This window comes from Ceratotherium simum, chromosome 2, assembly GCF_057802395.1.
Source record: "Ceratotherium simum simum isolate JZ-2026a chromosome 2, ASM5780239v1, whole genome shotgun sequence".
Taxonomy (NCBI): domain Eukaryota; kingdom Metazoa; phylum Chordata; class Mammalia; order Perissodactyla; family Rhinocerotidae; genus Ceratotherium; species Ceratotherium simum.
This window is the reverse complement of record NC_141901.1, coordinates 34,528,226-34,556,061: the sequence shown is the minus strand read 5'-3', so window position 1 is coordinate 34,556,061 and position 27,836 is coordinate 34,528,226. Positions and strand designations below refer to the sequence as shown.

The 27,836-nt window shown below is 42.6% G+C and overlaps 1 protein-coding gene and 1 non-coding gene across 5 annotated transcripts in view; both read right to left on the bottom strand.

The window, feature by feature from the left end:
• CFAP126 (cilia and flagella associated protein 126) overlaps positions 1 to 27,836 on the bottom strand; it is a 74,392-nt gene that overhangs the window by 20,831 nt on the left and 25,725 nt on the right. The window contains exons 3-4 of one of the 4 annotated variants that reach the window (XR_015554609.1): positions 26,369 to 26,533; positions 23,695 to 24,451 (exon numbers count right to left, since the gene is read on the bottom strand). The exons of 2 other annotated variants lie outside the window; for them this stretch is intronic. The gene's annotated coding sequence lies outside the window, so the exon portion shown is untranslated. Of the gene's footprint in view, positions 1 to 23,694; positions 26,534 to 27,836 lie in introns of those variants that run through there. One more of the 4 variants, XR_015554608.1, reaches the window with a different exon arrangement.
• On the bottom strand, positions 23,063 to 23,135 carry TRNAV-CAC (transfer RNA valine (anticodon CAC)). Its single transcript has one exon. It is a non-coding gene; the product is annotated as a tRNA-Val (tRNA).

The following is a 27,836-nucleotide window of genomic DNA, read 5'->3' as shown; positions in this document are numbered from 1 at the left end:
GCCGGGGGCCAACAAGAGTGCCCACAGATTGAGGCAGGCCAGAATACACAGCCCTTAACCCCCACCCAGCGGCAGCAAGAGGAAACTGTGACCATATAGTTTCACTGTGAGGAAAGGTAAGCCAACACCAACAGGCACCATGCAAAAATATATTAAATATCCAGACCAAAAGGAAAATGACAAGCACCCAGAAGTCAACCCGGAAAGCACAGAAATGTATAACCTTAATGACAGAGAATTCAAAATAGGCATCATAAAAAAGCTTAATGAAATACAAGAAAACACAGGCAGACAATTCAGTGAAATCAGGAGTTTCTTCACAAAAGAGGTTGAAACTATAAAAAAAAAACCAATCAGAAATCTTAGAGATGAAAAATACAATAGAGGAGATAAAGACAAATCTGGAAGCTTTAAGCACCAGAGCTGACAATATGGAGGAAAGAATTAGCAATATTGAGGACAGCAATGCAGAAATGCTCCAGATGGAGGATGAAAGAGAACTAAGACTAAAAAGAAATGAAGAAACCCTCTGAGAAATATCAGACTCAATTAGGAAATCCAACATAAGGATTATAGGTATTCCAGAGGGAGAAGAGAGAGAAAAAGGAACAGAGAACTTGTTCAAAGAAATAATATCTGAGAACTTCCCAAACCTGGAGAAGGAGCTGGAAATACCAGTGAATGAAATCAATAGATCTCCTAAATATATCAATATGAAAAGACCCTCTCCAAGGCATATAGTAGTAAAGCTGGCAAAAGTCAACGCCAAACAAACAATATTAAGGGCAGCTAGACAAAAAAAAAATAACATACAAAGGATTTCCTGTCAGGCTCTCAGTCGATTTCTTGACAGAAACTTTACAGGCTAGGAGAGAGAGGAACGATATATTCAAAATTCTAAAGGACAAAAACTTTCAGCCAAGAATACTCTATCCAGCAAAAATATCCTTCAGATATGATGGAGAAATAATAACTATCCCAGATAAACAAAAGCTAAGGGCGTTCATTACCACGAGACCCGCACTACAAGAAGTGCTCAAGAAGGCCCTCATCCCTGAGGAAAAAAAGAGGTAGGGGAATCAAAATTTTGAATGAGGAGGAAAATAGGCCATCAAAACCAGAAAAATTGCAGTCCTTTATCAAAATAGATTAGCAAACACTTAATTATAAAACCAAAGATTAAGGGAAGGTAAGCATCAAGCATAAATATAACCTCATCACGTTAAACCCGAACTCACAACACAAGAAGGAATATGATGTGACAACAATAACATAGAAGAGGAAGAGGAAAGGGGTCAAATCGACTTAGTCTAAGGGAATAAGAGGCACCAAAAATGGACTATCACATCCACGAGATTTTTTATACAAACTTCATTGTAACCACTAACCAAATAATCATAAGAGAATCGCACACAATAAAGAAAGAGAAAACTAAGAGAACCCCCTGTCTTGACATGAGTACAGCCATGTTTGGCCGCTCCATTGACCTACAGCCACCAGCACAAAAAGAAATATAAAAGCTGCTTTCTGCGTGGTGGGAACTGGCCTTTTCCCGGGAACCGGCCTTTCTCCCACGGAGAGAGTTACAAGTTGTAACATTTCAAGGCTCTTGGAGCGTCGTAGCCCGGAATGGACTGGCCATCTGTGCCGGGCTGAGACGATAACCAAAGAGAACAATGCACGTACACAACTACCGGGCTGGGACGTTAGCCAGGGGGCTCAGTGCACGTATGCCACTGATAACCATTTTGTGCATGGAAACACTAAATGCTTGCTCTGCAAACTCTGTAATTGCTTACTCTGAAAATTACTGATGGTATAAAAACTGCTGGAAACTGAGACCCGGGGAGAGTTCCACCTGTGGAAGGGACACCTTGCCCAGGATGTGTGATCCTTGCCCAGCCGCGTCGATTGACAGGGCTCTCCCGGCAGTGGGGCGTGGATGTTGTGAGTAACTGATTTGATGTGAAGTAACTGATTTGATATGAAGTAATTGATTTGATGTGTTCTCTTTTCGGTCAACCTGGTGTTTCTCCTTCCGGTTGATTTGTGTCATTTCTCTTCAGCTGATGTGGGTGTTTTCCCTTTCCAGTCGGGCTGATGTTTTTTCCCTCTTAATATTTGACCTATTTAGATCTGTTTGCAGACTGTCACCTTTACTATCCTCTATATAATAAAATATACCTTAAGTCCATTTGTTAGGAGTGGAAAGTGTCTTTTACGTCTCCAATCAAATCCCCGAACCTCTCATAACACCCCCATACAGAACTACCAAACTGCATTGGTAGTCCAAAACACATGGGAAGAGAAACAAAAGAAATGCAAAAGAACTGGAAAAAGAGTGATAAAATAACAACAACAAGCCCCCATATATCAATAATTACTCTAAACATAAATAGACTGAACGCTCCAATCAAAAGACATAGAGTGGTGGGATGGATTAAAAAACAAGACTCAACAATATGCTGCCTCCAGGAAACACATCTCAGCTCTAAAGACAAACACAGGCTCAGAGTGAAAGGATGGAAGACAATACTCCAAGCTAATGGCAAACAAAAGAAAGCAGGTATTGCCATACTTATATCAGACAAAGTTGACTTCAAGATAAAACAGGTAATGAGAGACAAAGAGGGGAATTATATAATAATAAAAGAGACACTCCACCAAGAAGACATATCACTTTTAAACATATATGCACCCAATACAGGAGCACCAAGGTACATAAAGCAACTATTAACAAACCTAAAAGGAGATATTAACAACAACACAATAATAGTAGGGGATCTTAACACCCCACTCTCATCAATGGACAGATCATCCAGACAGAAAAGAAATAAGGAAACAATGGACCTAAATGAAAAACTAGATGAGATAGACTTAATAGACATATACAGAGCACTCCATCCAAACACAGCAGATTACACATTCTTCTCAAGTGCGCATGGAACATTCTCAAGAATAGACCATATGTTGGGAAACAAGGCATGCTTATATAAATTTAAGAAGATTGAAATCATAACAAACATCTTTTCAGACCATAATGCCATGAAGTTAGAAATCAACTACAAGGAAGAAAACCGGGAAAGTGACAAAGATGTGGAGACTCAACAACATGCTACTAAACCACCAATGGATCACTGATGAAATTAAAGGAGAAATCAAAGCATATCTGGAGACAAATGAAAATGAAAATACACCGTACCAACTCATATGGGATGCAGCAAAAGCAGTCCTGAGAGGGAAATTCATAGCAATACAGGCCCACCTTAACAAACAAAAAGCCCAAATAAGCAACCTCAAACTACACCTAACAATTAGAAAAAGAGGAACAAACTAAGCCTAAAGTCAGCAGAAGGAGGGAAATAATAAAAGAGCAGAAATAAATGAAATTGAAATTTAAAAAAAAACAGTAGAAAGGATCAATGAAACAGAGAGCTAGTTCTTTGAGAAGATAAACAAAGTTGACAAACCCTTAGCCAGACTCACCAAGAAAAAAAGAAAGAAGGCTCAAATAAATAAAGTTAGAAATGAAAAAGGAGAAATTACAACAGATACCACAGAAATACAAAAGATTATAAGAGAACACTATGAAAAACTATATTCCAACAAATTGGACAATCTAGAAGAAATGGATAAATTCCTAGACTCATACAACCTCCCAAAACTGAATCAAGAAGAAATAGAGAACCTGAATAGACCAATTACAAGTAAAGAGATTGAAACAGTAGTCAAAAACCTCCCAAAAAATAAAAGTCCAGGACCAGATGGGCTCTCTGGAGAATTTTACCAAACATTCAAAGAAGACTTAATACCTATCCTTCTCAAACTATTCCAAAAAATAGAGGAAGATGGAACACTTCCCAACACATTCTACGAGGCGAACATCATCCTGATACCAAAGCCAAGCAAAGACAATACTGAGAAGGAAAACTACAGACCAATATCCCTGATGAACATAGATGCAAAAATCCTCAACAAAATATTGGCAAACCAAATACAGTAATACATGAAAAAGATCATACACCATGATCAAATGGGATTTATACCAGGGACACAGGGATGGTTCAACATCCACAAATCAATCAATGTGATGCACCACATTAACAAAACGAGGAATAAAAACCATATGATCATCTCAATAGATGCAGAGAAGGCTTTTGACAAGATCCAACATACATTTATCATAAAAACTCTCAACAAAATGGGTATAGAAGGAAAGTACCTTAACATAATAAAGGCCATATATAACAAACCCACAGCCAACATCATACTCAATGGGGAAAAACTGAAAGCCATCCCTCTGAAAATAGGGACAAGACAAGGGTGCCCACTCTCGCCACTCTTATTCAACACAGTACTGGAGGTTCTGGCCAGAGCAATTAGGCAAGAAAAAGGAATAAAAAGAATCCAAATAGGCAACAAAGAGGTGAAACTCTCGCTGTTTGCAGATGACATGATCTTATATATAGAAAACCCTAAAGAATCCCTTGGAAAACTATTAGAAATAATCAACAACTACAGCCAAGTGGCAGGGTACAAAATCAACTTACAGAAATCAGTTGCATTTCTATATACCAACAAAGAACTAACAGAAAGAGAACTCAAGAAGACAATCCCATTTACAATTGCAACAAAAAGAAGAAATTATCTAGGAGTAAATTTAACCAAGGAAGCGAAAGACCTATACAATGAAAACTATAAGACATTATTGAGTGAAATCAGTGATGACATAAAGAAGTGGAAAAATATTCCATGCACTTGGATTGGAAGAATAAACATGGTTAAAATGTCCATACTACCTAAAGCAATCTACAGATTCAATGCAATCCCAATCAGAATCCCAAGGACATTCTTCACAGAAATAGAACAAAGAATACTAACATTCATATGGGGCAACAAAAGACCCCGAATAGCTAAAGCAATCCTGAAAAAGAAGAACAAAGCTGGAGGAATCACAATCCCTGACTTCAAAACACACTACAAAGAGAGAGTAATTAAAATAGCGTGGTACTGGTACAAAAACAGACACACAGATCAATGGAACAGAATTGAAAGTCCAGAAATAAAACCTCCTATCTATGGGCAGCTACTCTTGACAAAGGAGCTAAGGACATACAGTGGAGAAAGGAAAGTCTCTTCAATAAATGGTGCTGGGAAAACTGGACGGCCACTTGCAAAAGAATGAAAGTAGACCACTTCTTTCACTATACACAAAAATTAACTCAAAATGGATCAAAGACCTGAAGGTGAGACCTGAAACTATAAAACTTCTGGAGGAAAATATAGGTAGTACGCTACTCGCCATCAGCCATAAAGGGATCTTCTTGAATTCCACGTCTACTCAGACAAGGGAAACAAAAGAAAAAATAAACAAGTGGGACTTGATCAGATTAAAGAGCTTCTACAAGGCAAATGAAACCAGGATCAAAATGAATAGGGAACCCACCAGCTGGGAAAAAATATTTGCAAACCATATATCTGACAAGGGATTAATCTCCATAATATATAAAGAACTCACACAACTGAATAACAAAAAAACAAACAACCCAATCAAAAAATGGGCAGAGGAAATGAACAGACACTTCTCCAAAGAAGATATACAGATGGCCAATAGGCACATGAAAAGATGCTCAACATCACTAATCATCAGGGAAATGCAAATCAAAACCACACTAAGATATCATCTTACACCCGTTAGAATGGCTATAATCACCAAGACAAAAAGCAAAAATGCTGGAGAGGCTGTGGAGAAACGGGAACCCTAATCCACTGCTGGTGGGAATGCAAACTGGTGCAGCCTCTATGGAAAACAGTATGGAGAGTCCTCAAAAAATTAAAAATAGAAATACCTTATGATCCAGCTATCCCACTACTGGGTATCTACCCAACGAACCTGAAATCAACAATCCAAAGAGGCTGATGCACCCCTATGTTCATCGCAGCCTTATTCACTATAGCTGAGACATGGAAGCAACCCAAGTGTCCCTCGACTGATGAATGGATAAAGAAGATGTGGTCTATATATACCATGGAATACTACTCAGGCATAAAGAAAGATAAAATCGTCCCATTTGCAACAACATGGATGGACCTGGAGGGTATTATGTTAAATGAAATTAGCCAGAAAGAGAAACACAAACAGGCATGATTTCACTCATATGTGGAAGATAAACCAACACACGCACAGACAGAACTTTTTGGTGGTTACCAGGGGCTGGGGGCTGGGGGGTGGGCACAAGGGGTGGAGGGATGCACTTAGACGGTGACTGATAAACAATAATGTACAACAAAAATTTCACACACACAAAAAAAGTTAACAAAAAAACAAAAACAAAAACAAAAGGCTAGAGGGAACTGCTGCCAGACCAAAAAAACAGGGCTATAGCATGCCTGAGCCCTCCCACCACCCGGCAACAACTATGAGGATTCCTGGGCATAGCTGGTTTCTGTTGGATCTGGATTCCTAGCTATGGTCTCATAGTAAAACTCCTCTATGAGGCTCTAAACGGCCTAGACCGGGAGCTGCCAGAATAGACAAAGGAATGTCATGTGGCCTTTGATACCATCAAGGCAAAGTTCACTTCAGCCCCAGCTTTGGGACTTCCTAACTTGGACAAGCCCTTCAGCCTATATGTATGTGAAAGGCAGGGAATGAGCTTGGAGGTTTTAACTCAAAAACTGGGCATAAGCCCCCTGCCAATGGCTCATTTTTCCAAGCAATTGGACCAGACTTTCAAAGACTGGGGCCCCTGCCTCAGGGCAGTGGCTACTACCTGTGACATCCTGCAGGAAGCTCAAAAATTTACTCTGGGCCAACTCACCATGGTATATGTGCCACATCAGGTACTTACATTATTAAAACAAAAGGAGGGATACTGGCTCACTTCAGGAAGGATGGACATATACTAGGCCATCCTTTTGGACAATCCAAATGTATGGATGCAAGTATCATCCTCCCTAAACCCAGCCACCTTGCTCCCTAATGAGACATCAGAAGCTTTAGAACATGACTGCTTACAAGTTATTGAGACAGTGTATTCTAGCCCACCTGATTTGTTGGACTGTCCGCTGGAAGAACTGGACTTGGAACTCTTTACAGATGGCAGCAGCTTTATAGGTCAAGGTAAGAGACGCGCGTGATACGCGGTCATAACTTCACAAGAGACTTTAGAGGCTAAAGCTCTACCCCCAGTGACATCGGATCAAAAGGCAGAAATCATCCCTCTCACTCGGGCTCTATATCTAGCTCGAGGGAAGAGAGTAAATATACACACAGATTCTCGTTATGCCTTTGGTGTAGTTCATGCTCATGGGGCAATCTGGAAGGAAAGGGGACTCTTTTTTTTTTTTTTTTTTGTGAGTAAGATCAGCACTGAGCTAACATCCATGCTAATCCTCCTCTTTTTTTGCTGAGGAAGACCAGCTCTGAGCTAACATCTATTGCCAATCCCCCTCCTTTTTTTCCCCCAATGCCCCAGCAGATAGTTGTACCTCATAGTTGCACATCCTTCTAGTTGCTGTATGTGGGACGCGGCCTCAGCATGGCCGGAGAAGTGGTGCGTTGGTGCGCGCCCGGGATCCGAACCCGGGCCACCAGCAGCGGAGCGCATGCACTTAACCGCTAAGCCACAGGGCCGGCCCAGGGGACTCTTAACGGGGGGGAACAATCAAACATGGCCCTGAAATTTTAAAACTGCTTGATGCTATTAATGAGCCTGCTCAGGTAGCTATCATGCATTGCCCTGGCCACCAGAGGGACAATACCCCTGTTGCCCAAGGAAACAGACTGGCTGACCAAGCGGCCAAACTGGCTGCTAAGAGACAGCCCTGCTATGATGGGATCCCTACAGATAGACCTTATTACCTACAAGTCGATATATTCTGAAAAGGATAAGGCCTGGGCTAAAAAATGGGGATATGACATTGAACACCCAGGAGGCTGGACAGGGGATGCCTGCGGGGTGATTCTAATACTTGAGGCCCTCTTAAATCCTATCTTGAGACAAGTACATGTGAATACGCATTATGGAAGAGACACCACCCTCCAATGGGTTCAAAAATACATCATAGGGCCTCACCTACCAAAGACTATACAAGAGGTGATCAAAAATTGCATAATCTGTGCAAAGAACAACCCCAAGACTGCTTCTGGTCCCCCACATCTGGACACCCAACATAAAGGAAATTGGCCTACTGAAGACTGGCAAATAGACTATACCCAGATACCCCGGGCAGTTGGAAATTTTAGGTTTTTGTTAGTGCTTGTGGACACTCGCACCAGGTGGGTAGAAGCCTTTCCCACTAGGACTGAGAAAGCATCAAAAGTCACTCGCATGTTGCTAAAGTCATCCCTAGGTTTGGTCTGCCTCATACCTTATAGAATGATAACGGACCAGCTTTTGTCTCCCAAATAACCCAACAAGTGTCCAGAAACTTAGACATCTGATGAATACTGCACTCAGCTTGGAAACCTCAGTCAACTGGAAAGATGGAAAAAAAAATGAATCACACCTTAAAGAAAACCATTGCAAAAATCTGTCAGGAAACACAACTAACTTGGGATAAGACACTGCCCCTTGCCCTGCCAAGGGTTACAGTAGCTCCCCGAAGTGGGCTTAAATTGAGTCCTTTTGAAATTCTGTATGGGAAACTCTTTCAGGCATCTTCCCCTGGGACTGAATATCTGGACATTTTAAGGAATGTTATGATTACTAATTATATTAAATCATTAAGCTCTGTCTGAACTTCTGTCCATGAGTTTGCTTGTCATAGGTCTGCATATCCATCTGACATCCCTCCACACGCCTTATGACCTGGTGATCATGTTTTGCTGAAAACTTGGAAAGACCAGGGACCCGAAAACCAGTTGTTACCCAAATGTCTGGTCCCTTTGAAATTCTTCTCACCACTCACTCATCCACAAAACTTGCAGGCAGGAAACCCTGGATACATCACTCCCGGATCAAGACAGCCTCCAAATCACAGGAAAGTATCCCACCTGTATTGAGGGAAAAGTGGGTGGCGAAACTCCCTGGAGAGCTTAGATATGTCTTTAAAAGATAAACTTTGATCTCTTCTATCTAACCCTTCTTCTCACAGTTCTATTTATTGGGGTCAAAAAAAAGTAACTCTTTTCCACGCTATGGTCCCCCTACGACGTCCTGATTCAGCAGAAAGTAGCTAGAGGAATTACGATGCCCTGTCTCCCCCCGACCATAAGATTATGGGTTACTAGTGATGGGGGGAAAATTGTAAGTGAGCATAAATGAGGCCATCTTGTTACACTAAATGGCCCCAGCCCCTCCTCTGTGTGACTACTCGCTGCTCAGCACGTACTCCAGAAATTCACATGCTCTCCTGATTAATGGCCTCCGCTTACGTATGTACTCCCCAATAGCTTGATAAATTAAAAACTTTGTTCTATGAGTTTCTCTCCAGGAACAGGCTGACCACAGGCGGGAAACACCACTACAACGTATCCATCACAGCTGACAGAAGAATGGAACAATATGATGCCTGAAGCCCATCACACCTGGAGACCAACATCCCTGGACCCCCTCCTTACGGCCAATTTTCCTATATAACTGCCTCAAGATTCTGTAATCTTTGAAGATGGGTCTTTGAGACATTAGTCACCTGTCTTCTGATTTGCCAGCTAATCTAATTAAACTTCATTTCTTGATCTCTAACTCTTTGTAATTAATTGGCTCAGATCACACCATTGCTCGGTATCATGCTGTCCAGGAAATTACTCATTTGAATAATTATTTCTGCCAATTCCCACACCTTTCTTTTTCCTGCCTTACTTCCTCCCTTTAAAAGTTGAATTTCCAGGCACATTGAAATTCTGAAGGGAAAAAATTGGGATAACTAGGTGTGGTGACTCTTCCTAAAATGTAAACGGGTATAAAATGTAAGATATTTCTCTAGGAGTCTGTCAACAAAGAAGATAGATAAGGGAGAAAGAATATCTCTTTCCCCAAACATGTTGCTCAAGGCCAGCTCCCAGACCATAATTCTCTTTTTTAAGGCCATAATTCTTAATATAACAAAAAGTAATATGAACCTTATACAATGGAATTATTCAGCCTTAAAAAGGCAGGAAATTGTGATATATGCTACAATATGGATGAATCTTGAGGACATTATACTAAGTGAAATAAGCCAGACACAAAAAGACAAATACCAAAGGATTCCATTTATATGAGGTCCTTAGAGCAATCAAAATCATAGAGGCAGAAAGTAGAGTTGTGGTGGCCATTCTACTGAGGGGAGGGGGAACGGAGAGTTATTGTTTAATAGGTACACAGTTTCAGTTTTGCAAGATGAAAAGAATTTTGGAAATGGATAATGATGATGGTTGCCCAACAATATGAATGTACTTAATACCACTGAACTGTACTCTTAAAAAGGGTTAAGATGGTAAATTTTATGTTATGTGTATTTTACCACAATAAAAAAATCGAAGGAAAAAAAGTAATGTGTAATGTGAACTTTACTGAAGATTGCCAAGGAGTAATGCAACTAGGTGCCAATGACTGATGCTTGGATGAGACCTCCTGTCTCATTTTAACAAGTGCCAGGAGGAACACTTCTCTCCAGAGCTTCTGTGTCCCTCCTTTTTACATGCATAAATCACTCAATCACCATTCATACCTCTTGTCTGAGAACCTCTTGACTCAAACCACTCCCAAATTTTACCCTCTCCTTTTTCTTTTGTTAGAAACAGGCACAGAATCTGTAATTTCCTAAAAAGTCTAGATCAGAGTTATTGCTCTCATCATTTTCATCATCATTTTTTATTTTTTATTTTATCTTTGTGAGGAAGATCAGCACTGAGCTAACATCCATGCTAATCCTCCTCTTTTTGCTGAGGAAGACCGGCTCTGACCTAACATCTATTACCGATCCTCCTCCTTTCCTCACCCCCCGCCCCAAAGCCCCAGTAGATAGTTGTATGTCATAGTTGCACATCCTTCTAGTTGCTGTATGTGGGATGAGGCCTCAGCATGGCCGGAGAAGCAGTGCATCGGTGCGAGCCTGGGATCTGAACCCAGGCCGCCAGTAGCGGAGTGCATGCACTTAACTGCTAAGCCATGGGGCCGGCCCCATCATCATTTTTTGATTAAAATGTAGCCAAAGTATTTTTAACTTATTTTCACAAAAACTCCATGTAAAATGCTAATAATACTAGTACATTTTAGATATGAGAAAACTGAAGAATAGGAAGGTTAAATAATTTGTCCAAGATCTCACAGCCAGTAAGTTGTGGAACCAGTTTTCAAACTAAAACTCCCAAATTGGCCTGTTCCTGAGAGTCCAGACACTGAGATCTGAAATCTCTAGCCCTCATTTAATCTGATTGGGTTAATGAAATGAGACAGGTTTCTTTCCCCTTGGGAATTCTCAGATGTTTAATTTCTTAACGTGCATTGAGACTTCAAGAGTGGGAGAGAGGTATAATATAGAGCATTGCCTCAACTTATTTGACCTGTGGACTTATTTTTCATGGAGCATCTCCAGAAACTTTCTCAGCTGAAATTTTGCAAAACTCTACCTGTAACATGCAACATTGCTTTTGTCTTTTTCAACTACTTTAAGAAAATATTTGAATTATTCTCTCTCATTTGCAGAATTTTAAAAATTGAGATATTGAAAACCTTAATGATTTTCCCTGGCCATAACTAGTTAATATTGGCACTGGAATGAGAATGTAGATCTTTTGGCCACAATTTCAGGGGTCTTTAAAAAAATTTTTTTTTAAATTACTGAATGAATACATTCTTATTCTAGCAAATCAAAGAAATCAAACAGATATATAAAGAAACACACACACAGCACTCCAATCTCATCTTCCTTGGGCAAAAAAAACTATTCTGGTTAAAGTATATTTGGCTGCAAGTGACAGAAAATCCAAAATGAGTGGCTTTAAAATATTTAGAAGTTTATTTTGCTCCCATGTAAAAGTCCAGGGTTGTTAGGGCAGTTCTGCTGTGTGAAGGCCTCAGGGTCTTAGGTTCCTTCCAGCTCACTCTTCGTCCATCCTAAGAGTGGGACCCTGATCCTCACAATCCAAGGTGGCAGTAGTTTCAAAGGGCACACAGCAGCTGTCTTTTAAGGAATGATCCTTGAAGCTGTCATACAAAGAATTTCCACTTACATCTCATTGGCCTGAACTTAGTCACATGGCCATCTAGCTGCAAATATAGCAGGCTAGGAAATATAATTTTTACTCTGAGAGGCTATGTGCCCAACTAAAAATTATATTACTGTAGAAGTGTGGGGGAAATTATGCCAGGGAACTGTTTTCGGCACTAAAGAATCTTTTTTCTTTTTTTTTGAGGTCACATTGGTTTATAATATTATATAAATTTCAGGTGTACATCATTATATTTCAACTTCTGTATAGACCGCTTTGTGTTCACCATCAAAAGTCTAGTTGCCATCCGTCACCATACACATGTGCCCCTTTACCCCTTTCACCCTCCCCCACCCCCTTCCCCTCTGGTAGCCACCAATCTGTTCTCCATATCTATGTGTTTGTTTGTTTATCTTCCACACATGAGTGAAGTCATACAGTAATTGTCTTTCTCCATCTGACTTATTTTGCTTAGCATAATACCCTCAAGGTCCATCCGTCTTGTTGCAAATGGCACGATTTGTCCTTTTTTTTACAGTGGCACTAAATAATCTTAAGCTCTTGTTATGTATTCTTCCAGATTGTTTTCTCTCCCTGTACTATACACATCACTCTGCAGCTTGCCTTTTTCTTTTAATATATCATTGAGGTATCAGAATCCTTAGTTGAAAGAAACATAAACCAACTCTGGCTAATTCAGCAGAAAAGTAACTTATTAAAGGACATTGAGTAGTTCATACAATTTCTGGGAAGGCTGGAGAATTAGACTTGTATTTTAAGTTATCCCTGATAGTTCTGCAGAATTGGTACCCTAAACTGCCACTGCCACTGCACACAACCAGTGCAGCTTGCGTATCTGACTCACTGGCAGTCTCCCGGCTGGCTCCATGGGCACGATCCATGCAGTCGCATAGGGCCCTGCACTTAGAAAAGTCGTGCTCTTGGTTTAATGCTCCGCTGTCGCCGTCTTGAAATTCTCAATAACTTTTTAACAGGGGCCCCGCATTTTCATTTTGAATTGGGCCCCACAAATCATGAACTGGGTTCAGGACACTGGGTGCTGCTATTAGAGTCACTGTCACCACTACCTCTAGAAACTGGATGAAGCTGTCCGTCTTGCCATAATCCTCACTAGGATGGATTTACCACCTTCCCTGCTTCTTCCCGTCACCTGTTTCCAATTCAAGATGTGGGACTGGTGCATCTAATCTGCAGATTTTTCAGCTGCAATGGAAGCTAGAAAAGTGAATATTTGGCATTTTATGGTGTGAGGAGAGCCGTACCTTATAAGATGGAGGGGAGGATCTCCCAAATATAGGCAGTAGGTTCAGAGGCTCACTAGTCAAAAGGAATCATAAATGCTATAAAATAGGATTATATGACTATATATAGATTTATCTCATTCTGTTAAATAGCTACCTAGTATTCCATAGTAGAGACATACTATAATTTATTCAGTCATTATCCTGTTGATGGGCATTCAAGATATTTCCACTTTTTTGATGCCACAATATTGTAATAGACATCTTTATACATTTGGCCTTATGTACTGATGGTTTTATTTCAGTAGTGTAGATTCTTAAAAGTGGAGATGCTGGACAAAAGTGAATGTGTTTCTATTTTTCAGTATATATTGCCAGATTACTTTTTAAAAAAATATAGTAATATATATTCCCACCAGCAAGATACAAAAGTGCCATTTTCTTCCATCTTTTCAGTCCCTGAATACTATCACTCTTTTTCTTTTTATCAGTCTGTTGGGGTGAAAAATGATATATCATTATTTTCTTAATTTCCATTTTCTTGACTACTAACCTCTTTTCATATGGTTATTGACTACATGGAATTCCTTTTTTTAACGAATTGCATATTCATATCCTTTGCTCATTTTTCTATTGGTTTGTTTCTTTTTCTTATCAATTTTTAGCCACTCGGTGTATTAGAGTGGCTTTATCAGTCATACGTGTTGGCATTATTTCTGGAGCCTGCTTCTAGTTTTTTTACTTTATTTGTGGTATTAAATTTTTTTAAAAGATAGTTAAATATGTCTTTTCTTTTATAGCTTCTCTGTTTCATTATTCTTGCTTAAGAAGATTTCACGATACATTTCTGTGTTGATTGGTTACAATAAGCACATATTTCTTTTGTAATAAAAATAATTTTTAAAAAGGAGAAATTTTTAAAAATGCTGAAAGAGTAGCCTGAAGACTTTTATTCTTAGGTCCAATTCTCTTACCAACTAGTTATGGCCTTGGATAAGTCACCCAGCCTCTCAGTATTTCCACGTCTTAATTTTACAGATGGAGGATAATAACATCTACCCTGCCTATTTCACAGGGTTGTTATAAAGATAAAATCATATTTTAAAAAAGTAAAGGTTTGAAAAGTATAAATATGGGTTATAAAAATATAAGGTATTATTATTGTGTTTTCCCTCTTTCCTTGAAAGGTAACGTGATGGTCAAAAGATTACTAGATTAGGAAGTCATGTTCCCTCTTATGCCGATTACTAACCAGTATGCCAATTTATTTAGCTGGCAGAAGCAACTTATTTAGCTTCTTCGAGATTCAGTTTCCTTATCCTTAAAATGAAAGAGTTGGTCTCTAAGTTCCCTTCCAGCATTAAGGATCTAAAAACATTATAGTGAAATCCCTAACAAGAAAGTTATGTAAAGGCCCGGCCCCTTGGCTTAGTGGTTAAGTGCACGCACTCCGCTGCTGGCGGCCAGGGTTCAGATCCCGGGCGCGCACCGGCGCACCGACACACCGCTTCTCTGGCCATGCTGAGGCCGCGTCCCACATGCAGCAACTAGAAAGATGTGCAGCTATGACATACAACTATCTACTGGGGCTTTGGGGGAAAATAAATAAATAAAATAAATTAAATAAAAAAAGAAAGTTATGTAAATATATATATATTTTTGGTATTAAAGGTATATTCTTCAGATTAGTTGTTTAAATATGTATCTTAAAGATGCATAAATGGAGAATGGATTGGAAGATGACAACTGTGTATGCACTGAAACTCGTTAGGTCTTCTGCAGTAATTTAGATGAGAGATGATGGCAGACTGAACCAGGACGAGAACAAAGGAAATGGAGAGCAAGGGAATTAGGTGGCAAAGTCTCAGTTGCTCTTTTGGCCCACCTTGGGGTGTTTCAGTCACAGCAAGCATTCATGTGATAGATAGATGCAGGTGCCAAAGCTTTTGTAGCAAAACCAAAATTAATCTTCCTATTTTCCATCCTGATGCAAATTTGTTCTCCAACTATTTCTTAAGACTAAGACTCTTTCTAGTGCAGACCAGTATTTTGACATATGTAGTGGTTCACAATTTACTCTCAGATATGTGGCTCACAATTACACTCAGATTTGCAGGGGGAAAAATGTAGCATATTTTATAACTGCTCTAACCTTGTTCTTAAGCCTCTATCCTACAAGATGGGGAGAAATGGGGGAAAATTTAACTGCCCAGTTAAAGATCTCTCAGTTTCTTCTTGTGTGAGTGTAGTGGTGATTGTGTTTTCAAAGAGGACCACAACAATATCTCCCATCCCACAAGCTCTTTTGCAATGTGACCTGGACAATTACCCTTCAAGAGGTGGAGCCTGTTTCCCCTCCCTTTGAATTGGGGTTGGCCCCGTGACCTGTTTTGACAAACACAATGGGATGGAAGTGCTGATATGTAACTTCCAGAGTGGAGCCTTAACAGACCTGTAGCTTCTGTCTATCCTGGTTGGAACATTCCCTCTTGGAAGTCAGTTGCCATGTAAGAAGTCCAGTTACTTTGCTAGAGATAAAGGCCATGTGGAGAGAGGCCTAAGCTATCTTGATCATTCCAGCTCCAGCCAAACTCCCATCAGAACAGCCCAGGTGAGCCCCAGCCAACTAACAGAACCATGAGAAATAATAAATTGTTACTTTAAGCCACTAAATTTTGAAGTTATACAGAAATAGATAATCAAAATGTAGTGTTCTGGAGTTAACTCAGTCCCTCTAGGTAAATGCTTGGTCTTTCATTATTCCTCTTACTTTTTCAAGAGGGTTGTAGCAAGATATTCCACACCAAGCTCTTCTTAAATGTGATGTTGATACTCTTCCCACTGAGGGGTGGAGTCTATATTCTCTCATCTTGAATTTGGGTGGGCCTATGACTAAGGTGGAAGTGATACAAAGTCAAAAAAAAGAAAAAGATGATAGCTTCTGCTTGGTTCTCTTGAGATGCTTTCTCTTGGAATCCAGCCACAGTGATGTGAGGAAGCAGAGAGACCTCATGGAGAGGCCACATGTAAGTGTACCTGCTGACAGCCCCAGCTGAGATCCCAGCCAATAGCCAGCATAAACTCCAGACATATGAATGAGTGATTCTAGATGATTCCAACCTCCAGCCGTCAAGTCACCTCTAGCCTCCAAGTCTTCCCAGCTGAAGTCTCAGAGGTTTTAGAGCAGAGACAAGCTGTTCCCACTATACCCTTTCCAAATTCTTGACCCTGGGGTAGTTTTGATACCAAACCTCTTAATCTTGAGTTCGTGTGTCTGATGCTCAATAAGCCAATCATTGAGACACTGGTGCTTGGAGATGGAGAAAGGTTTACTCGAACTGGCCAAAATGAGAAGGCAGGAGGATAGGTTCTCTCATATCTGTCTTAACAAAAGAAGAAAACCAGGGGTCTTTATAGAGCTAAAGGATTTAGGAGGAGGAGTTTTTACGAGATTTAGGAGAAACAAAGGGGAAATCTATGTTTCTTTCACTCCAGATAAGCTGTTGGGCAATCAGACTTCTGGGCATCATCTGGTGATCATAACTTCCTTAAAGGCGTTCTTTTTCTTCTGCAAAACAAGCTCATAACTCTTTGTGACCCCTGAGTCACCCCTCAGGTTAAACGAGAAAACAGCAAGTTAACAAGATCAACTTCTTTTCATCTGTGTCTGTGTTGGGAACAAGGTCGAAGGGTAATCATGTTCTTATTGAATATTTATAGTAACTCTCATGTACCCGGCTTCAGTTTCTTACATAGCAATAGATAAATCAACACTCCCTTATCCTCCTCAAGGTGGCATCTAGGTGAAAGTGGAACTACCATGACCTAGAGGTAGCAGAAAAAGGAGGCAACCTCAGGTCACCGTGGTGGGCCTCTGGGACCTTACCGCTCTCAGATGTGCTGGGCCAGCCTTGTTCTGGGTACCTTGCGCTGACTAAGGTGCACTAAGTTGGGCCTTCTGGAGTATCATCCTGATATTAACTGCTCAAATCCATGGACCCAACCCATCTATTTGCCTCTAGTTGCAAAGTCTCTGCCCAATGGGCTGCTTTGTCTTATTCCCAAACTTCTACAAAAGACATTTATTTTTGTCTAGGTTTCTTCCCTTGGAAGGAGATGGAAGTTAAATTTATTCAGAATCCATTTCTCTCTCCATCCTCTCAACAACTCCCAGTGTGGCTGGATTAGACCCATAGCTGGGTGAGGTTCTCACCTCCTACTCCTAGGGTTTTCTATCCATTCTCTCAGGAGCAGGAGCTCAGATTCCTTCCAGCACTGACCCACATTCAGGGTTTCATGGGACTATTTCGGAGTGTCTTGCAAAGGGAGTAGGGAGGAGCAGCGTGTCTGTTTAAGGCAGCAGGAAGTAGTGTTGGCACTCCAACCCCAATCTCCTGCATAGTTTCCCCCCTGCCTCATCTTGTGGTCAGAACACAGGCAATCCACCTCTGCCATGGTAGGGTGGGGGCTCACATTCCCTTGTTTAACTTGGACCTCACAGCTGCCCCCTCCAAGGACTCCTAGACAAAGTGCATTCTTTGTAGGACTGGTCTCAAGTGATGCTCCAATTTAAAAAGAGATTTGTGGACAATCAGTATAAAGCACCTGAGTTCGGATCTAGCTCCATCACTAAAATGGGACCTCAGGCATGTCTCTTCACAACTTTATTTCTTCATCTGTAACATTTTGATAATAATCTCACAAGATTGTTAAAATGATTAAATAACATTGTAAATTACTAGTGTGACACAAAGTAAATGTAAGACAAATGTTAGTCGTTATGATTAGGAAGCGTATATTAGCAAATTAAAGACTCTGAAAGCTATTTAATTAGAGAACTACTGCAGCCTGTTGAACCAGAATTTTTCTGGTTGATACGTCCACAGAACCCTTTTAAATAGCACACCTATAATTGGGATAAGAAAAGATCAGGGTGGACCCGGTGGAACAGGCCCACGCGTGAGTGCGAGGTGTTGAGGTCTATGGGAACCCCCGCCCCCCCTCGGGGGCAAGGACAAGGCCCGGTCTTTTTCAGCTTCTGGGGCCGAGCTGGGGACGCCTATGGGAGGCTGCCCGGCTGCCCGTTGGATCTGCCCTTCTCCCCACCCCACGCGCCACCCCGCGCTCTGCTCCGCTTCCCTCCCACCGGCGTGTGGCCGTTATGGTGTCATCCTGCCCTCACTGTCGGGAACCGAGGTCACCCTTCCGGTCCTGACTCAGGCCTGACTTACGGGAAGGCTCCCGACCGCTGCGGGCGGGCACACGATGGGGCGGGGACGTCAGCGGGCGCGGGGCGGGGGTGAGACTGGGGGCGGGTGTGGGGGTGGGGGTGGGACAGGGGATGGGGCCGGGGGTGAGACTGGGGACGAGGATGGGGGGTGGGACAGGGGGTGGGGGGGCGGAGGTGGGACTGGGGACGGCGACGTCGGCGGGCCGGAGGCGGGCGGGGCGCGGACGTGACGGGGGCTTTGGGGAGCGGGGACGTCGGCGGGCTCCGGCCATGGGACCTGCTCAGACTTCCCGGAAGCCCTGGCTCGCCTCTCCCCCGGACTTCAGGCGGCCCGCCTCGGATTTGGATTCTCCGGGATGTGTGGTTAAGGCCAGCGAGCTTGGCCGATGTGCAGGGTCGATGTCCCAGAGACGTTCCGTGGGGCTCGGCGGCCAGGCTCGGGGACCCGGAGCCCAGGTCTGGGGGTCCCCGGGCACGCCGGCGTGGCTCGCGCGCTGCCGGGCCCAGCTCTTGGCCCTCGGAGCCGGGGGAGAGGAGGAGGGGCTGGGGGAAGCCAGGACGCCCCCAGGAGGAGGAAGGCGAAATCACCATGTGACGAATTGATTTTGGGAAAATGCGAATTAACGTGTCCATATTTTGTCTTTGTAATGTGAATTTACTCATAATCCCGTCTTTACCTAACTGGACTGCTCTTTTCTCGACACCTCATGTCTTTTCACCGCGCTTGAGGTTTGTGTTGCGCTGACGTTTTCACTTAGGTCACATATACTTCCAGTTTTAACCATTTAGTTTTAATGTTTTGTTTTGTTTTTTCATTTTAAAAACATTTGACATTTTTTTTGGATAGGTAATATATGGACGTAATAAAAATTAATTCAGACACTAAGAAAGTACATGCAAGGAAAAGTCTCCTTTCCAGCTCTACCCTCAGGTTCCCAGAAGCAACCACCGTTACGTTTCTTGTATGCCCTTCATAGATAGTCTATACATGTACATATTTACACGTGCATTTTCCTTACCCAAATGCCGTGTATTATACACACTGCTCTGCACCCGAGTCTTTTTCAATTATCAATATATCTTGGAGACTTTGAACAAGTACAGAAGTGAGATGGTATGCAAGAAGAAGAGTGATTAAAAACTGTTGTTCTATGGTTGGGCTTTACAGTACTTCCAGGTTTTTGCCAATAAAGGCAGAGGGCCCAACTGTGGCAATTATAGGTGCGTTTCTGGCCCTTGCCATGCATTGGCTGTTTCTGAACACAGGGAAAAGTTTGTCCAGTATTCTTACTGAAGTTGGGCAGGATGGTGATGCCTGAGACTCCCGACTCAGCCAGATGGAGCCCATTTCCCCAGCACTGCGTGTAGCTCTTGCCTGAAGTACCTAATCTTGAGTAGAATTACTGGTCTGTGTAGTGGCCTCTTTGAAAGCCAAGGCTGCTTTGTATCAGTGGGAGATCCCTGGGGCCTCCCCACATAGGAAGCAGTTGTGCAGACCATGCCTTTCAGGCCCAGAGTGCCTGGGACCCAGCCATTTTCTTATTTCTTAGCCAAGCCTCACTGATTCTATCCTGAAACTCTTCAGAAGGCTCATCATACTGTCCTAGGACCTGGAGTGACAGCAGCCTGGGCTCTGCATGACAGCAGAGAAGGGAGCAGGATGAGAAAACCACCTGTGCCCTTAGGGAAATGCTGACTAAGCTCAGGGCCAGTGCTTAGTGAAATTCACCTTAAAACCTCCATGGGAAGCCATGGTCTTGTTTGCTCACATAAACAAGGCCTGCCGCCCTGCCCCTGGACTTCCCTTTTGCGTCCCACCAAGGGTCAGACTTTGGAAGATCCTGGCCAGTCCGGGTGGTGCAGGCCTATCACCCTACTATTTCTTTGTACTCCCCATATAGCCCTGAAATATTCTTACCACCAGGGATGGACTCTTTTGAAGGTCCACAAAGCTCTGAGGAATTTGCCCATCCTCTTCCTCCCCATCTGCCCCAGGTTACTGGCATCTACTCAGAAAGGAGCTAGTGGAAGCATAACCTAGGAGTGCTAGAGTAGCTGGTCTGGGACAAGGGTGAGGAAGAATAATCAACCACTTTAGGCTCAGGATAGAGAAGAAAGCAGGGCCCCAAGGGAGCTGTAGTTAATCCTTCCATGCTGCTATTTGGCTGTAGTTTCTCTCTCCCATACCATCAATAAGCCCCAATGAAACCACATGGTGGGCCAGTTATTTGCATTTTTTCTCTCAGATCTAGTCTCTTCCCTACCTCTGCCGTGTTCTGCATTGTAGGGAAATGCATTTACCAGGTTCCCACCTCATGCAAGGTGGAAGCCAAATTCTTCACTGTGTCCTACAAGGCACTCTACCTCCCTCTAGCTTGTTCTGATCCAGGTACACTGGTCTTTTTGCTGTTTCTGGAACACAACAGCTAGCTCCTGCCATAGGAAGCTTGCTGCCCCTCAGCCTGGAAGCTTGTCCCCCAGATATCTACATGGCTAGTTCCCTCACTTCTTTCAGGTTTTAACTCAAAAGTCACTTTCTCAGGGGCCCATCCTTGGCCACACTATCTAAAATTTCACGCCCCGCTCCCCACCACCACCCCAGACATTTCATATCCTGCTGTCCTCTTTATTTCTCCTTAGTACTTATCATCATTGAACATGCTATATATTACATCTTGTTATTGTCTGCCTCACTCACTAGAATGTAAACTCCATGCAGGCAGGGATTTGTTGTTGTCTTTTCGTCATTACAGTAGTCTCCCCCCTTATCTGTGGTTTCATTTTCTGTGGTTTCAGTTATCCTCAATCAACTGAAATCGGAAAATATTAAATGGAAAATTCCAGAAATAAACAATTCATAACTTGTAAATTGTACGCTGTTTTGAATAGTGTGATAAAATCTCTCTCCGTCTTGTCTGGGAGGTGAATCATCCCTTTGTCCAGAGTACCCAAGCTGTATTCTGCACCTGCCTGTGAGTCACTTAGTAGCTGTCTCAGTTATCAGATCGACTGTCATAGTCTCTCAGTGCTTGTGTTCAAATAACCCTTATTTTACTTAACAATGGCTCCAAAGTGCAAGAGTAGTGGATGCTGGCAATTCAGATATGTCAAAGAGAAATTATTGTTGTTAATCTCTTACTGTGCCTAATTTATAAATTAAACTTTATCATGGGTATGTATATTTGGAAAAAACATAGCATATATAGGGTTTGGTACTATCTGAAGTTTCAAGCATCCACTGGGGGGTCTTGGAACGTATCCCTCAAGGATAAAGGGGGACTACTGTACTGAATTCCCAGATTCAGTACCTGGTACATAGTAGGCACTCTATAAACATTTGTTTAATAAAGAATGTATGACGGCATTGTTTGTCACAGCAGGGAGTGGGTGACTATCTGGTATCCATCATGGGGGAAAGAAAAGTAAAATGGGTGGGTGCCCACTATGAAGTTATTTACAGCAGTTAGAAATAAACGACTAAACGTGCAGCCAGCAGCTTGAGTGGACCATAAAGTCACAGTGCTGAGTGGAAAAAATTACATGCAAAAGTAAGAAACAATTACACAAAAAACAACTACACATTTTACAAGGATACATACAAATTCAAGATATATATCAAACACATTAGAGAGGGGGTGGAAGTAGGGAACGGGGATAAAAAAAGAAGACAAAAATAAATAAATCAAGAGAAGAGTCTTGTACCCATCCATGCAGATAGAAGGCAATGAATTGAGATTACCCTGTACCCGAGGTCCACCCAAAAATTGTTTAATATTGTGAAATACATTTTGTTTCATACAAACTTTTTAATAAGAAACTTGGAAATATGTATTTATATGAGTATCCAGAACAAGCTTCAAATATGTGTTTATTTTTTCCTAAGGGATACTAAAATAATTTTTAACAGCTATATTAAGGCATAATTGACACAATAAATTGGATATATTTAAAATGTACAAGTTGTTAAGTTTTGACACATGTACAGACCTGTGAAATCATCCTCACAATCTGGGGCTGACTTACCCCTCAGACACAATAGGCATACACCTACAAAAATGTTTTAATTTATTTTAAATTCAAAATGCTTCAATTTTTAAAAAGTTCTTTTAAATTCAAAGGAAATAATAAACTTCTATATCAAAGAAAATATTTTCTATAATATTACACACTCATCTTTATACCAATGCAGCTGTATTTTTGTATTAATGTATATTTAAAGATTTTTAATATTTAGAAAATATATTTTATGAAGGAAGGGACCCACAAAGGTGAAAGTACCAAGGACCAATGAAAATCATAATGCAACCCTGCCACAATTAAGATAATGAACATATTCACCCATTCCCCAACTTCTACAGGATTCCAACGGAGCCGGAAAAAAAAAGGAAAAGGAGAAACTCCAAGAAAAAAAAAAACAAAAGCAAAGCTAGTTGTTTCCGCCCGGTTTCGAACCGGGGACCTTTCGCGTGTGAGGCGAACGTGATAACCACTACACTACGGAAACCAGCTGACACCAAGGTCTCTGAAAATCACCCTTCAAACATAGCACGCTGTCCCTGACCTGACAGAAAAGTACTCGGGGGACCAACCACAGCCCCGCCTCACCCACGCGCCCGGAGGTAGCCGGCAGGGCCCGGACTGCTGGCCAGGCATCGTGGCCACCGGCACTCGGCGAACTCGGTGGTGCCTCCTCAGGAAACTTCCGGCACTAGTGGGGCTCCACCCAGCGTCGTTGCTGTTCAAAGCCGGTCTGTGGGCCCGGGCTCCAGGCCTCCGCAAAGGCTCGGCGTGCAGTTTTCTCGATCCCGCAGGTCCCGGAGGGACGCTTGGCGGGGAGCGTGGCCGGCCCTGGGGTCAGGCCACCCGCTCGCACTTAGCGCGTGCCCCCTGCCCCGGGACTGGAGAAAAATGGTGCAGTAACTACAGGTAGGAAGAGACTTAGGTGATGGACTCGGGCAAAATAAGGGAAACCACTCATATCTGAAACAATAAAAACACACCTTCCGTTTGCCCAGCACTTAATTTAGAAAGCACTTGTAAACGAAAAGCTCCCTTTTTCCCTTCCTATGTTTTTCTTCCCTGTGAGTCTCCTTTACTACTCACACAAACACTTCACTTCTGGTCACCAAATGTGTGGAGGATTCTCCCCACCCCAAGCAATTCTCTGTGACACCAGCTGGAGGTCCTACAATTTAATTCCTTTCTGACACTATTTACTCAGAGATAGCGTCAGATCCCACAGGTTAAGGACTCAGTCCTACAAGACTGCCCCCCACCACACACACATTTCAGAGGACAGTTGCAAAAACCAGCTTATCACCTGTACTTCTGACCCAGCAGGGCTACAGATTGGGGGTTCCAACCATCCCCTCCTCACGTTCCATTAATTTGCTGGAGTGGGTCACAGAACTCAGGGAAACACTTACTTCATGTTCACCAGTTTATTGAAGGATATGATAAAGGATACAGATGAACAGTCAGATGAAGACACACATAGGGTAAGGTCAGGGATGGTGGCAAGCACAGAAGCTTCTGTCCCCGTGGAGGTGGGGTGCATCAGCCTCCCAGCGTGGATGTGTTCACAAACATGGAAGCTCTCTGAACCCCATACTTTTGGGATTCTATGGAGGCTTCATTATGATCATTAACTCCATTTCCAGTCCCTCTTCCCACTCTGGAGGGTGGGGTGTGCGGCTGAAAATCCCAAGCTTCTAATCATGGCTTGGTCTTTCTGGTGACCAGCCCTCATTCAGGAGCCATCCAGGAGCCCACCCAGAGTCGCCTCAATAGAACAAAATATGCTCCTCGTGCTCTTAACACCTAGGAATTTACAAGGTTTTTAGGAACCTTTGTCAGGGATGAGGTCAAAGACAAGTATTAGAACAAGAGATGCTCCTAGGGTTCTTATCACTTAGGAAACTACAAGGGTTTTAGAAGCTCTGTGCCAGGAACTGGGGGTGAGGGGAGTGCAGCCAGAGACCAATATACATAGTTTACATTTTCTATATTTTCTATTCTCTCAAGCCCACCCCTGGTCTCTGGCCATGGACCCCTTACAGCAAAATGATTTGACACAAGTCAAAAGATACTGGCACATTACTAGAACCCCAGCAGTCATTAATAATCATTCCAGTCCATCATCCTATTGTATGAGAATGCCCCCCGGGGTGAGGTTTTCGGGTTTCCATTTGATCTCGTCAGGTTCCCAAAGCAGGAGTGGTCTCGGCAATACATGGCTTCATCCTTCCAGGCATCTGATATAATTGAGCTAAGAGACAGTATCATCTCTTGCTCTGAGCCTCTTTTGAGGTGTTCGTGTAATATTGGATTTCCCTTATTACATAACTCATTTATTGACTACTTAACCCTTAGCTACTATTTCTTCTTCTCTCCATTTATACCCAAACTCTTCCACCTTTGGAAGGGACAATGGTTCAGCCACTGTGTTGGTCTAGATTGTAGGCAGTAATACTAGTCTATTAAGTCCTCCCCCTCAGTTCACTTCTATTCAGATAAGGTAAGGTTATCTGGTGCAGAACTAGCGGGCTGTCTTTACCAGCAGGCAGTGTAGCTGCATTCACTGTTAGCCTCAGTTTTGCCAGATGGAGTGAAAGCAGACCCTGCCCCACCAGGCCCTTAGGAATTCTGACATAAAGATTAAAAACATAGTTACAGTGTTTGCTTAGGAGTCATCCCTGTTTCCAGCCTTTGTAGTTGTAGCCCTGGTCCTGTGACCACTGCATCAGGTACGGGGAAAAAGTTGAGGTGATGCGGGGAAGAAAAAATACTAGCACCTTCCCTACCCCCTCTTCCCCAGGTCCACCAGAAAAATAGACAAATCTACACTCCTTTAGCTCCCCCTCATGTTGAGTGTGAGCACACACTCATGAAGGTGTGTAAGCCAGCTCTTCGTGCCTTTATCTCCCCCTACTTTAGACAACCAATGTTTTAATGGCCAATTTCAATTATCTGTCAAACTAGTATTCTGAGCAGGATTATCTCTCTGCCCATTGTTGGACATTTTGGGCTGTATAGTGTGTTCCTTGGTCTAAAGAAATGACAGTCAGCAATCCAAATTGGTGCAACATCTTCTATTCTGGTTCTTTTATAGTATTCTGAGCATTTGCATCCACCACTGGATAAGCAAAGCCCAGTCCCGAGTCGGTGTCTATTCCTGTCAGGACCCATTTGTAGCCCCCCAGGGATACCAGCATCAGTCTCATGTGCCAGCTATGATCAGGGCCTTCCCATCAGGGAATCTGCCACATAGCCATCTGCAGTCTCTGTCTCTCTTGTTGGCAGACAGGACGGCTCTTATTGGCGTTTTGTGCCTCACAGGGTGCAAGAGGACTATGTTGAGACTCAGCCCATCTCTGCATTGCTGCAGTGCCCCCCTGTCCACTCAAATCATAGACCCGGGTGGCCATCTCAAGGGGGCACACAGGAATATCTACTTGTTGATTCTAATCACCTTCTGAACCTGGGAGGGGCTTCTTCTGATGGGCATTGACATGTCCTACTTTAATGCACCCCTCAAATTTCCATAGGGCTGGGCCCCAAGCCGGCATCCCTTTAATAGGCCAGGTTTCCACTGCCCTTCTACCTGACCATATGGCCAGGCCATTGGCCACTGCCCAGGAGTCAGTAAAAGCCCAAACATAGGGGCTTTCCCACTATTCAATTCTTCCATCGCTGCTAGGAAAACAGCATGCAAACACTGAGCTGATTTGTTTTTACCTTCTTCTATCAGAGTGGTGGCCTTCCAAACAAGACGTCCATTCACCACAGGACTGCTGTCCACAAACCAAGCAGCTCTTTGTTGGTCAGTTGAGAGCTGTTTGTAGGGCACTGTCCAAGTAACGACAGAATCCAGCAGCTCCTCACACAGTTCCAGAGTCAGTCCTAGGGGAATAAATGCTCCCTGCTTATTAGTGTCTCCTCCTTGCACTCCCCAGGCAGCACGATCCTGTACAAACCATCTCCATATTATTATGGAACTCTTCTGGGCATCACCATCCCCATTAGAGCATTCCTCTGACATCACCTGAAGCATTGTGGGTATTTCCAGTTTCAGGATCATTTTATGTCCTTCAGTCATAGGGATAGCTTCAATTAGTGTCTGAGAGCAAGGTAATAAATGTCCCTCAAATGGAAATTCTGTAGTCCAAAGGACAAGTAGTCATCGCTGGGAGGCACGCCCAGGCTCTTGTCATAAGCCCCAGTCTACACTCCACATAGGCCTATTGCACAGACAATCTGTCCCTACCAGTGCTCCAGCTTCTATTCCACACTGTGTGGGCTTGGGCATTCTTTCTGACTCCCATTTAGCATGTCTAATTAATATTGCTTGAAGGGAGGACTTATATGCCTTCTGTTTTATAATACTAGGTAGGGGAGATGTTCCCCAGTCAGATACAATGTCTGTCCCCATAATACAATCAGGTTAAAAAGAGACACAACCACTTCACAAAAAGCCTGTTCAAACATTCCGGTTCTCCTATAAAGTTTTAATGTAATTCCATCAACCTTTACCTTCCTAACTGTAGTCTCCATTAAGACTTCATCAACAGGTTTTGGTTTTATAATACTAGGTAGGAGAAATGTTCCTCAGCCAGACATAATATCCATTCCCAGAAAACATTCAGGTAAAGGAGACATAACTTTACACAAAGCTTGTTTAAACATTCCCACTTTCATAATCTTATCCATGCTCACATTTTTACGTTCTCTCAATCTAATTGCAGTCCGCATCAGGGTCTCACCAATAGGTTTTGGTACCATAGTGCATGGGACGCCTGTATCAAGGGGTTCTGGAAACTTCTTTTGTCTATCCCCTGACCATTTTACCCACTCTTGTGCAAAGGCCTTAGGTCCCCAGTGAGGGGTCGAGCCAAGGAACCCTGGCCCTTTTATCTACCTTTAACACACATTTGGTGATCAGAAGTGCTGTGTGAGAAGTGAAGGAGACTCACTCTTTCACACAGTAGGGAAGAACTAGGGTTTTTCCCTACACAGAAGAAGGAGAACTGAAGTTTTGCATTTTTAGCACTTTCACATTCAATTTGTTTTTGTAATACTGCTATGAGGAAGTATTAAAGATGTTTTGAAATTTGTAAAGATGAAGAGACTGAGCTAAGAAAATTTGACTTGCTTAAGATGGAACAAAGTTAACAATAACAGATAGGGACAAGATATGACATCTAAA